The following is a 14,060-nucleotide window of genomic DNA, read 5'->3' as shown; positions in this document are numbered from 1 at the left end:
ACAATTTACAATAAACATGAATAAACAGGTAAATTCCATAAAACCAACAAATGACACAAAGAAATTAACAGGTAAATGCAGCAACAACAAAAGTAAATGCAACCTCACAGCAATGTCACTACATCACTCAGCACTCGGCACTCAATACACTCAATACTTAATAGGTGCATACACTCACTGGGGGTGTGTACAGACTCTGGAGGGGCTCCCAAATCCCAAGCGCTAAGCACGGACAACTCACGTGCCATAATATCAATCCCTGGATCCGCACGTCAACTCACGTGCTACGCGGACAACTCACGCGCTATGGTATCAATATCTGGATCCGCACGGACAACTTATGTGCTGCACGGATAACTCACGTGCCTCAATCAAATACCTCACAACGGGCTCTCGGCCTCACTCAGTCATGTACCTCTCTAGCCTCAACATCATCAACAAATAAGGGAAACACAGCCCACGTCAAGTATCACAGCATATCAGCAAAATAATAGGGACTGAGGTAAACATGTACAATAATATCTATGACTGAGAGAAAATAATGTGAGCATGAATAAAGCCTAAGCATGTTCTCTAACATGAAGGCAAACAAGTTCAACAACAAATAAACACATAACCACAGATAATAGCCATTAGGCCTCACAGCCTCACGGGACGGACCAAGTCTCAATCCCTCGTGGTGCACACCCACACGCCCGTCACCTAGCGTGGGTATCACTTCTAAACAATCACGTGATATCAAATCTTCGGGTTTATACTCTCAAAGTCAGAGTTAAAACTGTTACTTACCTTAACAGCATAAAATCCTACTCCGGGATGCCCTCATCTCTGGACTCGGTCTCCAAAAGCTCTGAATCTAACCAAAATCAGAATACTAATAACAACATAGGCTAAAGAATCGAATTTCATAATAAAAACTACATAAATAGGCCAAAAATCCAAAATCAGCCAAAACCCGCCCCTCGGGCCCACGTCTCGAAACCAATCAAAATGGCAAAATAACAAACCTCGTCCTCACCCGAGTCTAACCATACAAATTTCACCAAATTCCGACATCAACTCTACCCTCAAATCTTCAATTAAAGTCTTGAAGATTTCTACCATTTTCAACCCAATCTATACCCATTTGAACTCAACAATCTTTCCATAAACCTTATTGATATGTATAAATGATATTATTACGCCCAAGAATCATACTCTTAATCACTCATCTTTACCCAAACTCGAAATTGAAGACTAGGGGTTAGAACCTTACCTCTTGGGTGAAGATCTTGTGATATTTTCTTGTTGGATTTCAAAGCTTGAACAAGATCTTGATAAACAAAGCACTTGAGCTTCTTCCTCTCTCTAGAACACTCTCCCTTCTCTCTAAAAAAATATTAGATTTTTGCTCCAAAATGAGTCCCAAAGCCTATTTATCAAAATGGGTTCGGGTTATGAAAATAGAAAAATTAACCCTCCGAAAGCAGGTCTGTGGTCGCATAATGGACCGCAGAATGGGTATGCGGGTCGCAAAATGCACCGCAAAATCGATGCCCAGAAATGGGCTTTACTGGACAGGTCTGCGACCATTTTGCGGTCGCATAACTACTTCTGCGATTGCATAATGATTCTGCGATCGGAGAATTGGTCGCAGAATCGCACTTTTCCAGACTTTGATAATTTCGTCATAACTTCTTGTAGGAATGTCCAAATAACGAACGGTTTGAATCGTTGGAAACTAGACACATAGAAATTTCTTTTAATAGGTTATACACCATATAAAACTTTGTATCATGAGAGTTATGCTCATTTGAAATTAGGTCTTGTGCGAACTCACTTGAAACTTTAGTCTTATGAAATTTTCAACTTTCAAACTTCTCGTTAACCATCTGAAATCATCCCGAGCCCCTCGGGACCTCAACCAATATTTCCCACAAGTCATATATCACTACCGAAACTTAGTCAAACCTTTAGAACACCCAAAACAACACCAAAACATCAATTCGACCTCGGATTCAAGCCTAAGAACTTCTAAACTTCCAAAATTCGCCAACGATGCCGAAACCTATCAAACCACGTACGAATGACCTCAAATTTTGCACACGTCACAAATGACACTATGAACCTACTCCAACGTCCAAAATTCCATTCCGACCCCGATACCTAATTTTCCATTGCCGACCAAAATCGCCAGATTTCTTACTTTCGCCAATTCAAGCCTAATTTTACCACGGACCTCCAAATAATATTTCGGACACACTCCTAAGTCTAAAATCACTCAACGAAGCTGACCGAATCATAAAATTCCAAGTCCAAACTTGTTTACTCATAAGTCAACTTCCGGTTAACTTTTCTAACTTAGATTTCTAACTAAGAGACTAAGTGTCTCATTTCACTCCAAAACTACTCCGAACCCAAACCTACCAACTCGATATAACTCAACACAGTTTAACAACACATAAATAAGCAGAAATGGGGAAAACGAGGCTACAACTCTCGGGACAACCGACCGGGTCGCTACACTTGGTTCTTCGATTATAGTATCTTTCGATTCGTTGATTTTGGGTGGCCAATTAGACGAGAGCATCTTCTCATTTTTCGACCGATAATTCGAGGTTATTATTCATAGCCCTCGTTATTTGATTCTTCTGTTGTGTATCGAAATTTGGCACTGGGTTCGGCGACTTCGACTAGTATTAAGGCTTCGGACCCATATACTAAGGAGAACGGGGTTGCCCCCGTATTAGATTTTGACGTTGTTAGATATGCCCAAAGGACTTCGGGTAGGATTTCTCTCCATTTTCCTTTAGCGTCGTTCAGCCTCTTCTTTAGGTTTTGAATGATAGTTTTGTTCGTTGATTCGACCTGTCCGTTCCCACTGGGGTGATATGGTGTTGATAATATCCTTCTTATTTTGTGATCTTCGAAGAATTTCATTACTTTGCTGCCAAAAAATTATTTCCCATTGTCACACACTATTTCGGCGGGTATCCCGAGTCGACATATGATATGATCCCAGATAAAGTTTATAACCTCTCTCTCTCTTACTTTCTAGAACGCCTGTGCTTTAATCCATTTAGAGAAATAGTCAGTCATAAATAAAATAAATTTAGCTTTACCTGGGATCAATGGTAGAGGGCCGACGATATCCATTCCCCATTTCATGAATGGCCATGAGGATAGGACTGAGTGATGTTGCTCTCCGGGTTGATGGATCATTGGTGCAAAGCTTTGACATTTGTCACATTTTCGAACAAATTCCTTCGCATCTTTGCCCATATCGATCCAATAATACCCTACCCTGATTATTTTTCGGACTAATGGATCGGCACCAGAGTGATTCCCCCAAGTGTCCTCGTGCACATCATGTAGGATGTAATCGGTATCTCCTGGACCTAAGCATACTGCCAATGGTCTATCGAATGTCCTTCGGTATAGCGTTCCATTTGAAGCCAACGTGAATCGAGTAGCTTTAGTCCGTAGGGCCTTTGAATCTTTAGGGTCCGATGGGAGCTTCTCGTTCTTTAAGTATTCAATATACTTATTTCTCCAATCCCAGGTTAAGCTCGTAGAATTTATCTCGGCATGACCTTCTTCGATCACGAATCTCGAGAGTTGAACGACAGTCCCCGAGCTCAAGTCACCTTCCTCGACCGATGATCCCAAATTCGCAAGTGCATCAGCCTCACTATTTTGCTCTCGTGGAACATGCTGTAAAGTCCATTGTTTGAAATGGTGCAAAGTGACATATAATTTGTCCAAATACATTTGCATTCTATCTTCTCGAACTTCGAAGGTTTTGTTTACTTGACTTACCATCAGCAAAGAGTCACACTTGGCTTCAATGAATTATGCTCCCAAGGTTTTAGCTAGCTCGAGACCTGCAATCATGGCCTCGTACTCGGCCTCGTTGTTAGTCAACCTGGTAATTTTAATAGGTTGCCTAATAGTGTTACCCGTGGGTGGCTTTAAAACTATGCCTAGCCTGGACCCCTTCACGTTCGAAGCCTCATCCATAAAAAAGATCTATACCCCCGATGACATACCCGATTTCAACAGGAGTTCTTTCTCGACTTCAGGTACGAGGGTTGGCATGAAATTGGCCACGAAGTCTGCTAAAATTTGAGACTTGATGGCCGTACGGGGTTGATATTCGATATCGTACCCACTGAGTTCGACGGCCCATTTGGCCAATCGTCCTGATAGCTCAGGTTTGTGCAAGATATTACGAAGCGGGTAAGTGGTTAATACGCATATGGGATGACATTGAAAGTACGGTCTTAACTTTCTAGAGGCGCTTATCAGTGCAAGTGCCAATTTTTCTAGGTGCGGATATCTAGTTTTTGCTTCTCCTAAGGTCCGACTTATATAATAAACGGGAAATTGCGTACCTTGCTCTTCTCGAACTAGGACACTGCTTACTGCGATTTTTGATACTGCCAAGTACAAGCAAAGTTTTTCGTCTGTTTTTGGAGTATGAAGCAGTGGTGGGCTCAATAGATATCGTTTTAGTTCCTCTAATGCCTGTTGGCATTCCGGGATCCAAGCGAAATCGTTCTTCTTTTTGAGTAGAGAGAAAAAATTGTGACTTCGATCTGATGATCTCGAAATGAATCGACCTAAGGCTGCAATCCGTCCCGTTAGCCTCTGTGCAGCTTTCACGTTGTCCACGATGGTGATGTCTTCGATGTCCTTGATTTTATCGGGGTTAATCTCGATTCCCCAATTTGACACCATGAAGCCGAGGAACTTGCCCGAACCAACCCCGAAAGCATATTTTTTGGGGTTGAGCTTCATGTTGTATTTCCTCAAAATCTCGAACGTTTCCTGCAAATGGGTCAAATGGTCCTCTGCGCGCAGGGACTTAACTAGCATGTCATCAATATAAACTTCCATTGATTTACCGATTTGTTCTTCGAACATTTTATTTCAAGGCATTGGTAAGTAGCCCCTGTATTGTTTAGCCCGAAGGGTATCACATTATAACAATATGTTCCATATTTGGTGACAAATGAAGTCTTTTCCTGGTCCTCCGGGTTCATCTGGATTTGATTATACCCGGAATAGGCATCGAGAAAAGTGAGGATCTCGTGGACGGCCGTGGCATCAATTATGCGATCGATGTTGGGCAGCGGAAAGGAATCTTTGGGGCATGCTTTGTTCAAATCCTTATAATCCAAACACATTCTAAGTTTGTTCCCTTTTTTAGGCACTACAACTACATTGGCTAACCATTCGAGATATTTCACCTCCCGAATGGACCCTATCTTGAGAAGTTTGGTTACCTCGTCCTTTATGAATGCGTGCTTTACCTCGGACTGGGGTCTTCTCTTTTGCTTCACCGGTCTGAACCTAGGGTCCAAGCTTAGACGATGTGTCGTTATGTCCGGTGGGATCCCTGTTATATCTAAATGGGACCAGGCAAAGCAATCAATGTTATCGATAAGAAATTGAATAAGTTTCTTCCTGAGTTCGAGGCTCAACCCCATTCCCAGGCATACCTTCCATTCGGGCAATTGCTCGATTAATGTGACTTGCTCCAGTTCCTCAACCGTTGATTTGGTAGCATCGGAGTCATTGGGAATCACGAAGGATCGAGGGATCCTCTGATCATCATCTTCTTCAATCTTCTGGTTATCTGGTTGGGTCAAAGCCGATGTCTGTGATTGCTATTTGGTATCGCATTCCCCTTCTGAGCCCGATCCCTTTACTGGCGGAGGTGAGGATATTGGTTTCGCTTCCTCGAAGGCGAACATTTCTCTTGCGACTGGTTGTTCTCCGTACACAATTTTGACTCTTCTCGATGTTGGGAATATGAGGACCTGGTGTAGGGTCGAAAGTACATCTCTCATGTTGTGGATCCATGGCCTTCCGAAAAGGGCATTGTATCTCATGTCGCATTCGATCACGTGGAACTTAGTTTCCTCGATGGTTCCGATGACGTTTATTGGTAGAATTATCTCGCCTTTGGTGGTTTCACATGCCATATTGAATCTGTTTAGAATCAGGGTTGCGGGTACGATCTGGTCCTGCAGGCCGAGCTGTTCTACGACCTTCAATCTGATGATGTTGGCCGAGCTACCTGGATCAATCAACACACGCTTAACTTTAGTTTTATTCATGAGTACGGATATTACCAGTGCATCGTTATGAGGTTGTATGACTCCTTCTGCATCTTCATCATTGAAGGACAAAGTTCTTATGAGTGTGTAATCTTAAGTTCAAGATCGCTTTTCTCTCACAATCAGTGTCTTAGTGCGTTTAAGCACTGGTCCATGAGGGGTATCGGCGTCGCCGTTGATCATGTGAATGACGTGTTGTGGTTCTTCTTGTTCGTTTTGCTTGCCGAAATCCTTGTTTTTAAAATGGTTCTTCGCCCTATCGCTCAAAAATTGTCGAAGGTACCCTTTGTTAAATAACAGGGTTATTTCCTCTCTTAGTTGCCTGCAATCTTCCGTTCTGTGGCCATGGGTGCCATGATATTCGCACATTTGATTGGGATTCCTCTGGGCAGGATCGGTCTGCATGGGTCGAGGCCATTTAGTGTCTTTGATGCGTCTGATAGCCGAAACAATGGCGGATGCATCAATGCTGAAGTTATATTCCGATAACCGAAGTGCTTCCTTAGATCCGGTAGGCCTATCGAACCTACTTCTGTTCATCATCCCCCGGGACCCTTGACCTCGATTACTTCTTTTGTTATTTTTCTCGAGGTTATGTCTCGATTCACTGACTCTGTGGCTTCCGTTGTACGGTTAGTATCGATCCCCGATCGGACCTCATTCTCGATTAGTATCCCTTCGAATAACGGGTTCAGACCCTAATTGATCATCTTCGACCCTAATTTTTGATTGGTACTGATTGTGCACGTCGTCCCACGTGATGGCTGGGTATTCGATCAGGTTATGCTTTAACCACCGTGAAGTCGTCGAACTTCGTTCGTTCAAACCTTGAGTGAAAGCCTGAACAGCCCAATCGTCTGTAACTGGTGGCAAGTCCATTCGTTCCATTTGAAAACGAGATACGAACTCCCTCATCATCTCGTTATCCTTTTGTCTTACCTTGAAGAGGTCTGATTTCCCTGTTGCGACTTTTACGGTGCCGGCATGTGCTTTCACAAAATAATCTGCTAACATGGCGAACGAGTCGATGGAATTTGGTGGTAGGTTGTGATACCAAATCATTGCCCCCTTCAAAGAGGGTCTCTCAGAATTTTTTTAACAACATAGATTCGACTTCATCGTCTTCTAAATCATTGCCCTTGATGGCACATGTGTAAGAAGTAATGTGCTCGTTGGGATCGGTTGTTCCATTATATTTGGGAATTTCAGACATACGGAATTTTTTGGGGATCGGTTTCGGGGCTATGCTCGAGGGAAAACGTTTTTGCACTAATTGTTTTGAATCCAACCCTTTTATCATTGGTGGAGCTCCCGGGATCTGATTGACCCTAGAGTTATAAGTTTCTACTTTTTATCGTTGGCTTCGACTCGCTTTGTGAGTTCCTCGAGCAATTTAGCAATTTCGGGAGTAGTCCCCGATTCTTGCTTATTTTACTTCACTATGGCTAACTCTGTTCTGTGGGTGATTTCTCGAGGTGGATTGGGCTCCGACCTGCTTTGTAGCTGGGTTTGGCTCTGCAACTGAGCTATTGCTGCCTGTTGGGCTTGCAACATTTCGAAAATCATACGCAAGCTAACGTCGTTTTCCTCGACGTTATAGGTATCTCGAGCTGCAGATCTAGTGCCACCATGGATGCTATTCTCGGGTTCAGCATGTAGGTTTGCCTCAATGGCTACATGCGAATTGATATCTATTGGCGCTCCAATTCGAGCTCCAACAGTATTTACAAGTGGTCTTTCGGTACTGGGTGTCAAGTTGTTGTTTTCGTCTTGAAGACCTGCTCCGTTATCGATTGGTGAAGCCATTTGATTGGTGGTTAGTCGTAGCTAATCCGAAATTCAAGATATTTTCGGAAACAAGCGCAAAACACAATGGCGTATTTTTTCAGATTCGTATCAAATAACCACTGTTATCCTTAGCCCCACGGTGGGCGCCAAACTGTTTACCCGAAAAACGGATAGAGTTAAATTTATATGTAGTTCTAAGGATATGTGATATAACTTAATACAAATCGTAAGGATAAAAGAAAATATCAAATATGGACTGCAAAGAGTGCAAAATAAACAAAGTTGTAAAGAAGACGATTTTTAGGACTAAGCAAGATGAATCAGTTTATGAGGCTTAAAAGTATAACTCTTGAATATAAGAGGATATGGTGCTTGAATTATAATGTGAGCTCCAAAAACTGCCCTTCCAGAAATGATAACCCCCTCCATCTTTATAGTAGAGGGATCTTACTTTAAATATAATTAAAAATACTTAGTGGGAGATCCATGATAAATCAGTTTTTTCACAATTCCTGCCAAGATTCTCTCCTTTAGTGGGATTGCAACGGCTTTTGTCTGTGAGCTCGATCTGACTCGAGCTCTCGATCTTTGCTTGAGCTTGATTCTAACTCGAGCTCTCGATCTTGGCTTGAGCTCGATTCTGACTCGAGCTCTAGATCTTTGGCTTAAGCTCGATTCTGACTCGGACCCTTGAATTGATTCGGGGTCAATGTTGGTCGGTCTCTGGATCATAAGCTTGATAGCTTTACGTTGCATTATAGTTCGATTTGGATTCGAGCTTGATAATGATATCGAACTCGACATTGATCGGCCCCTCGGGTTCGAAGCTTGTTTGTACCATTTTCGGAACCCATCTCGAAGTCTCACTTCGATCGATTATCTTTCGAACTCGATCAGACGTACGAAGGCCGAAATTTATTTCGACCGTATACAATTTTATGCGAGTTTGTTTTTTGTGTGAAAATTTGGATGTTATCTTTCAATTATTTAGAAAATCTATGAAAAATTGTCGTCAAGAGATTAAATTGATGCTTCGGCAAATATTGGATATGAAGTATGAATCCTTTTTTCCACTTTCAGGATCTGTTTGCCAGATCAAAAGTGGTTCTTTTACAGCTAAAAGATCAAATCAACTTTGACATCAGAATTTCCATTCGATATGGTGGGTCTGAAAATTTAATTTCAACAAAAGTTAACGAGTAATAAAAGTTATGACATCAGCAGTTGCAACGCAAGGACGGGGAAAACTGTCTGCTAATAAAGGATTTTATTTTATGAGCATTGCTGTAAGATCTAATATCATACAATAAATTGTACCTTCTTAAATATAGACATGTCCTTTTCTCATGATGGGATCAAAATAGGAGAAATTCATACAAATGGTAGTAGTTCTCTTGCTCTTAGCTAGGCATGGCTTTGAAATATCACAATGTGTATGTAACGGTCAATCTCATTAGTGATATTATTCGTTTTGCGCTTAGGCTCGCACGGTGTCATTAAAGCCTAAGGCTTGTTTATTTATATACTCAACATCTTTCCCGTATTTTGTCGATGTTTGATTCAACAGGGGTGTCGCATACACCTCCCTAGAGACTCATCGTTCTCACTTAGGTTTGCACACCACCTTCTCAAAGATGTGGGATTCATCTAAACTCAGTTGACTGCTAAGGTTTGTCCTACCATCGTTCAAGGTTACGCGAGAAGTGGCTCTGATACGAGAGCAAGTCGAGTGCGACTGGGCAGACTTCTAGGCTGACAAACTTCTGAAGAAGGCATGCACATGTCACTTTAGGCGAATATTACATCGGAATGCTATGAGCTTGGATCGTGACAGTGTAGCTCTCAGTAGTTGCGGAGCCAAGATTTTATACAAGGGATTCGAAAAATTCACACATGTAACCTGAAACAGTCTTTGGAACCCCTTTGCCACTTTACTTGAATCTTTCCTAATGTTAAAGAGATTCAATAGTTTATATATAACTAACTCGTTATTCTATTTACGCAGTATAATTTTTTCAACGAATGAGATTCAATTGAACCCTTTTTTCAAATTAGCTCCCCCCTGGCTCTCCATCTGGGAATATTTTGCCACTCAATTGGAACGTTTGAGAAAATCCAAGCAGGTGGTTGTTTTTTAATTTCTCCGATTCTCTGCCAAATGGGTACTTGCTAATTGGCCAGAAATGATTAAAAAAATAAAAATTATTGAGTACTAGTAGTTTTTTTAATTAAAACTTCGAGTTAGTGAATATTTAAGGTAATTCTTGTTGGAAAAATCCTTTTCCTTATGGGTTAATCTGATTCACGTGATTGAACGGATTTTACTCACTCAAACACAGTTAGTTTGTCACTCTTCATATTCCATCATCGCATTAAATCGATGTTGCAATCATGATTTATTAAATAAAGGTATATAAGTAAAAACTTTCCTTTCTAATAGATTCATTTTCACAATTGCAGATAACGTTAAAGTGCATTTGTGAACTCCACGATTAGAATACATGTACAAAAAAAGTTGTTGAGTCGTATACGAAACAGCTAAAGGGATAAATGTATTAGACTACTTTATTCTATTTTTTTCTTCAATCCACTTCATTTTGATGCTTAGATTCCTTTTCCAGCTGATCACTTTCTTTTCTTGTCCAAAACAATACTTTATCCTCTTAAAAGACTATACTGTTACAAGAGAAATCAAATTATGTTAGATGTCTACTCTTCCTCTTTGATCTTCTCAAATGTTTAATGACATATTCAATGACATATTTCTATGCTTAATGACATATTCAATGTCATATTTTTATTCACTTTTCATGCCTATATAAAGGCCTTGTAATAGATAGGAAAAACACACAATTGAAGAAGAAATAAGAATCTCTCTTCCTCTCTTTCTCTCTATATCTCTTAGCCTGTTTTTCCTTGTTCGATATTGTTATTTTGAATTATATTTATAACACGTTATCAACACGATTGTCACCTTCATTTTTACAATCAGATCCTAATTGTGTTCGATTCTCCTTCAGGTATATCACTATATATTCTTTTAGTTTATGGTAATATATATGCACCAATATGCTATTTATTAACAAATTCATATACTGTTAAGCATTTATTTTAGTTGATCATGTTACTGAAGTTCTCTTACCTTGCTTATTGTTAAAGAAAATATAAGATATAGATCTTAAGTGCGTTAAACTAACAAAAAAAATTAATAAATATGTGTGGACTTGCGTAGAGCAAAACTTATCTTCAAGACATTCTACAAAAATAAAATAGTGATAACCAAGGTGACAAAGTAATTATTGTACGTACTAGTTTAAATTACTTTACAATTGGTGGAAAGTAATATTTGAATACATTCACTCTTATCGCCGTATATGGTTATTCCTCAAATTTACGTTTATAATAAATTGCTTTTCTTTTACCATACTAAATATATCTCTTTGTGTTTATTCATATACTCCATAATTCTTATTTATTTGACATATATATTATATGTTACTTTTTATACTACATGTTTGAAGTGATCAACTTCTTAATTAGTTGTCTGATTTATTTTTACAAGTATATTTTCATTGAAAATTATTTTTATTTGTTCTAACCCATTTACTTTTGTGATTAGTTTTAATATGTCAAACTTGTCAAAGCTTGAATTTGTGGCACTAGACATTACCGGGAAGAATTATTTATCATGGGTCCTTGATGCTGAAATTCACCTTGACGCTAAAGATCTTGGAAATACTATTATACAAGAAAATGAAGCATCAAATCAGGATAAAGCGAAGGCCATGATTTTCCTTCGTCATCATCTACATGAAGGGTTAAAAACTGAATATTTAACTGCAAAAGATCCACTTGAGTTATGGATTAATTTGAAGGATCGATATGACCTCCTAAAACTTACGGTATTACCGAAAGCTCGGTATGAATGGATACATTTAAGGTTGCAAGACTTTAAAATCGTAAATGAGTATAATTCGGCTATCTTTAAAGTAAGTTCTCTATTAAAATTATGTGGAGACACTATCACAAATGAGGACTTATTAGAAAAAATATTTTCTACTTTTCACGCTTCAAATGTGGTGCTACAACAGCAATACCGTGAAAAGGGTTTTAAGAAATATTCTGAGTTAATCACATGCCTACTTGTGGTAGAGCAGAATAATACTCTATTAATGAAAAATCATGAAACCCGTCCCACTGGGTCAGCACCATTCCCGGAAGTGAATGCTGTAGCAACATATGATAAGTCTGAAAGAAAATAAAATAATTACCGTGGTCGTGGACATAGTCGTAGATGTGGACGTGGCAGGGGACGAAACAATTATCGTCATTATGGTGGAAGTAAACAGGAGAACAATAAGGGTTCTCAAATTAATCCTTCAAAAGGTAAATTTAATATGTGTCACCGATGTGGTATAAAAGGTCATTGGGCACGCATTTGTCGTACGCCAGATTATTTTGTCAAACTTTATCAAGCCTCCCTTATAAAGAAAGAAAATAATGTGGAGGCACACTTGACCTTTCAAAATAATGATGATGAAGCAGGTCCCTCAAACAAATATGATTCTGAGGCACATCTTGCATATAAAGATGATGATTTTGGAGGCCTAGCAAATATTACTCATTTAGAAGCTGGAGACTTCTTTGAGGATATTGACTGAAGAACTAATCATCTTACTGGGAATGAAGCTATAATAAAAGTTGTCATTTTGTTATGTTTGCAACTAGTTTATTTTTCTTAAGTGTATTTTCCTAATGTATCTGTGTTGTTAGTTTCTACATTCCTAAAGTATTTTTTAATATATATTTTGTTTGTCTTTCGTATTTCTTATAATGTACTTTTTGATTTTTTTTTAATGAAGAATATGAAAATTTTTCGGTCTTCAGTTGGACTCAAGATTAATAAAGATGATATATGTCTTCTGGATAGTGCTACAACACATACTATTTTAAGAGATAAGAGATATTTCTCTTATTTGGTAATGAAAGAAGCCAATGTTAATACAATATCCGGTAGTACAAAATTAATTGAAGGTTCTGGAAGAGCCAATTTATTACTACCAGGAAGAACAAATTTGGCTATTGATGAAGTACTATATTGTAGTAAATCTCAAAGAAACTTATTAAGTTTCAAAGATATTCGCCAAAATGGCTACCATATTGAGACTACAAATGAGGAAAAGATTGAATATCTTTATATTACTACAATAATGTCTGGTAAGAAATATGTGCTTGAAATGTTACCCGCTCTTTCCTCCGGCTTATACTACACAAGTATTAGCAAGATTGAAACGCATGCCATAGTAAATAAAAAGTTTACTAATCAAGATAATTTTATTATTTGGCATAACCGGTTGGGTCATCCTGGTTCTACTATGATGCGTAAAATAATTGAGAATTCACATGGACATTCAATGAAGAACCATAAGATTCTTCAATTTAAAGAATTCTCTTATGCTGCATGTTCTCAAGGAAAATTAATTATTAGACCATCAGCTATTAAAGTTAGGATGAAATCCCCTACATTTCTAGAACGTATAGAGGGTGATATATGTGGGCCCATTCACCCTTCATGTGGACCATTCAGATATTATATGGTTTTGGTAGATACATCTACAAGATGGTCACATGTGTGCTTACTATCAACTCGCAATATGGCACTTGCGAGATTATTGGCTCAAATAATAAAGCTAAGAGCACAATTTCCAGATTATGCAATTAAGATAATTCGTCTTGATAATGCTGGTGAGTTTACGTCCCAAGCCTTTAATGATTATTGTATATCAACTGGGATAACAATTGAGTATCCGGTTGCTCATGTTCATACACAAAATGGTCTAGCGGAATCATTGATCAAACGCCTCCAATTAATTGCTAGACCAATGCTTATGAGAACAAAATTTCCCATTTCAATATGGGGTCATGCTATTTTACATGCAGCAGCACTTGTGCGGATAAGGCCCACAAGTTATCATAAAGTCTCCCCATTGCAATTGGCTTTTGGTCAGGAGCCAAATATTTTTCATCTTAGAATCTTTGGTTGTGCGATATATATTCCAATTGCTCCACCACAATGCACAAAGATGGGTCCCCAAAGAAGATTGGGATTATATGTTGGGTATGAATCTCCTTCTATTATAAAATATCTGGAGTCTATGACTGGAGATT

General features: G+C 39.1%; 1 long non-coding RNA gene across 1 annotated transcript; it reads left to right on the top strand.

The window, feature by feature from the left end:
• The first annotated feature begins 10,766 nt into the window (after positions 1 to 10,766).
• On the top strand, positions 10,767 to 12,778 carry LOC142180178 (uncharacterized). The gene is made up of 2 exons (XR_012708334.1): positions 10,767 to 10,912; positions 12,438 to 12,778. It is a non-coding gene; the product is annotated as an uncharacterized LOC142180178 (long non-coding RNA).
• The last annotated feature ends 1,282 nt before the right edge of the window (positions 12,779 to 14,060 follow it).

The sequence above is a fragment of the Nicotiana tabacum genome, chromosome 4 (genome assembly GCF_000715075.1).
Source record: "Nicotiana tabacum cultivar K326 chromosome 4, ASM71507v2, whole genome shotgun sequence".
Taxonomy (NCBI): Eukaryota; Viridiplantae; Streptophyta; class Magnoliopsida; order Solanales; family Solanaceae; genus Nicotiana; species Nicotiana tabacum.
Note: the sequence above shows the minus strand (reverse complement) of the source record. Positions and strands in the feature narration are given on the sequence as shown.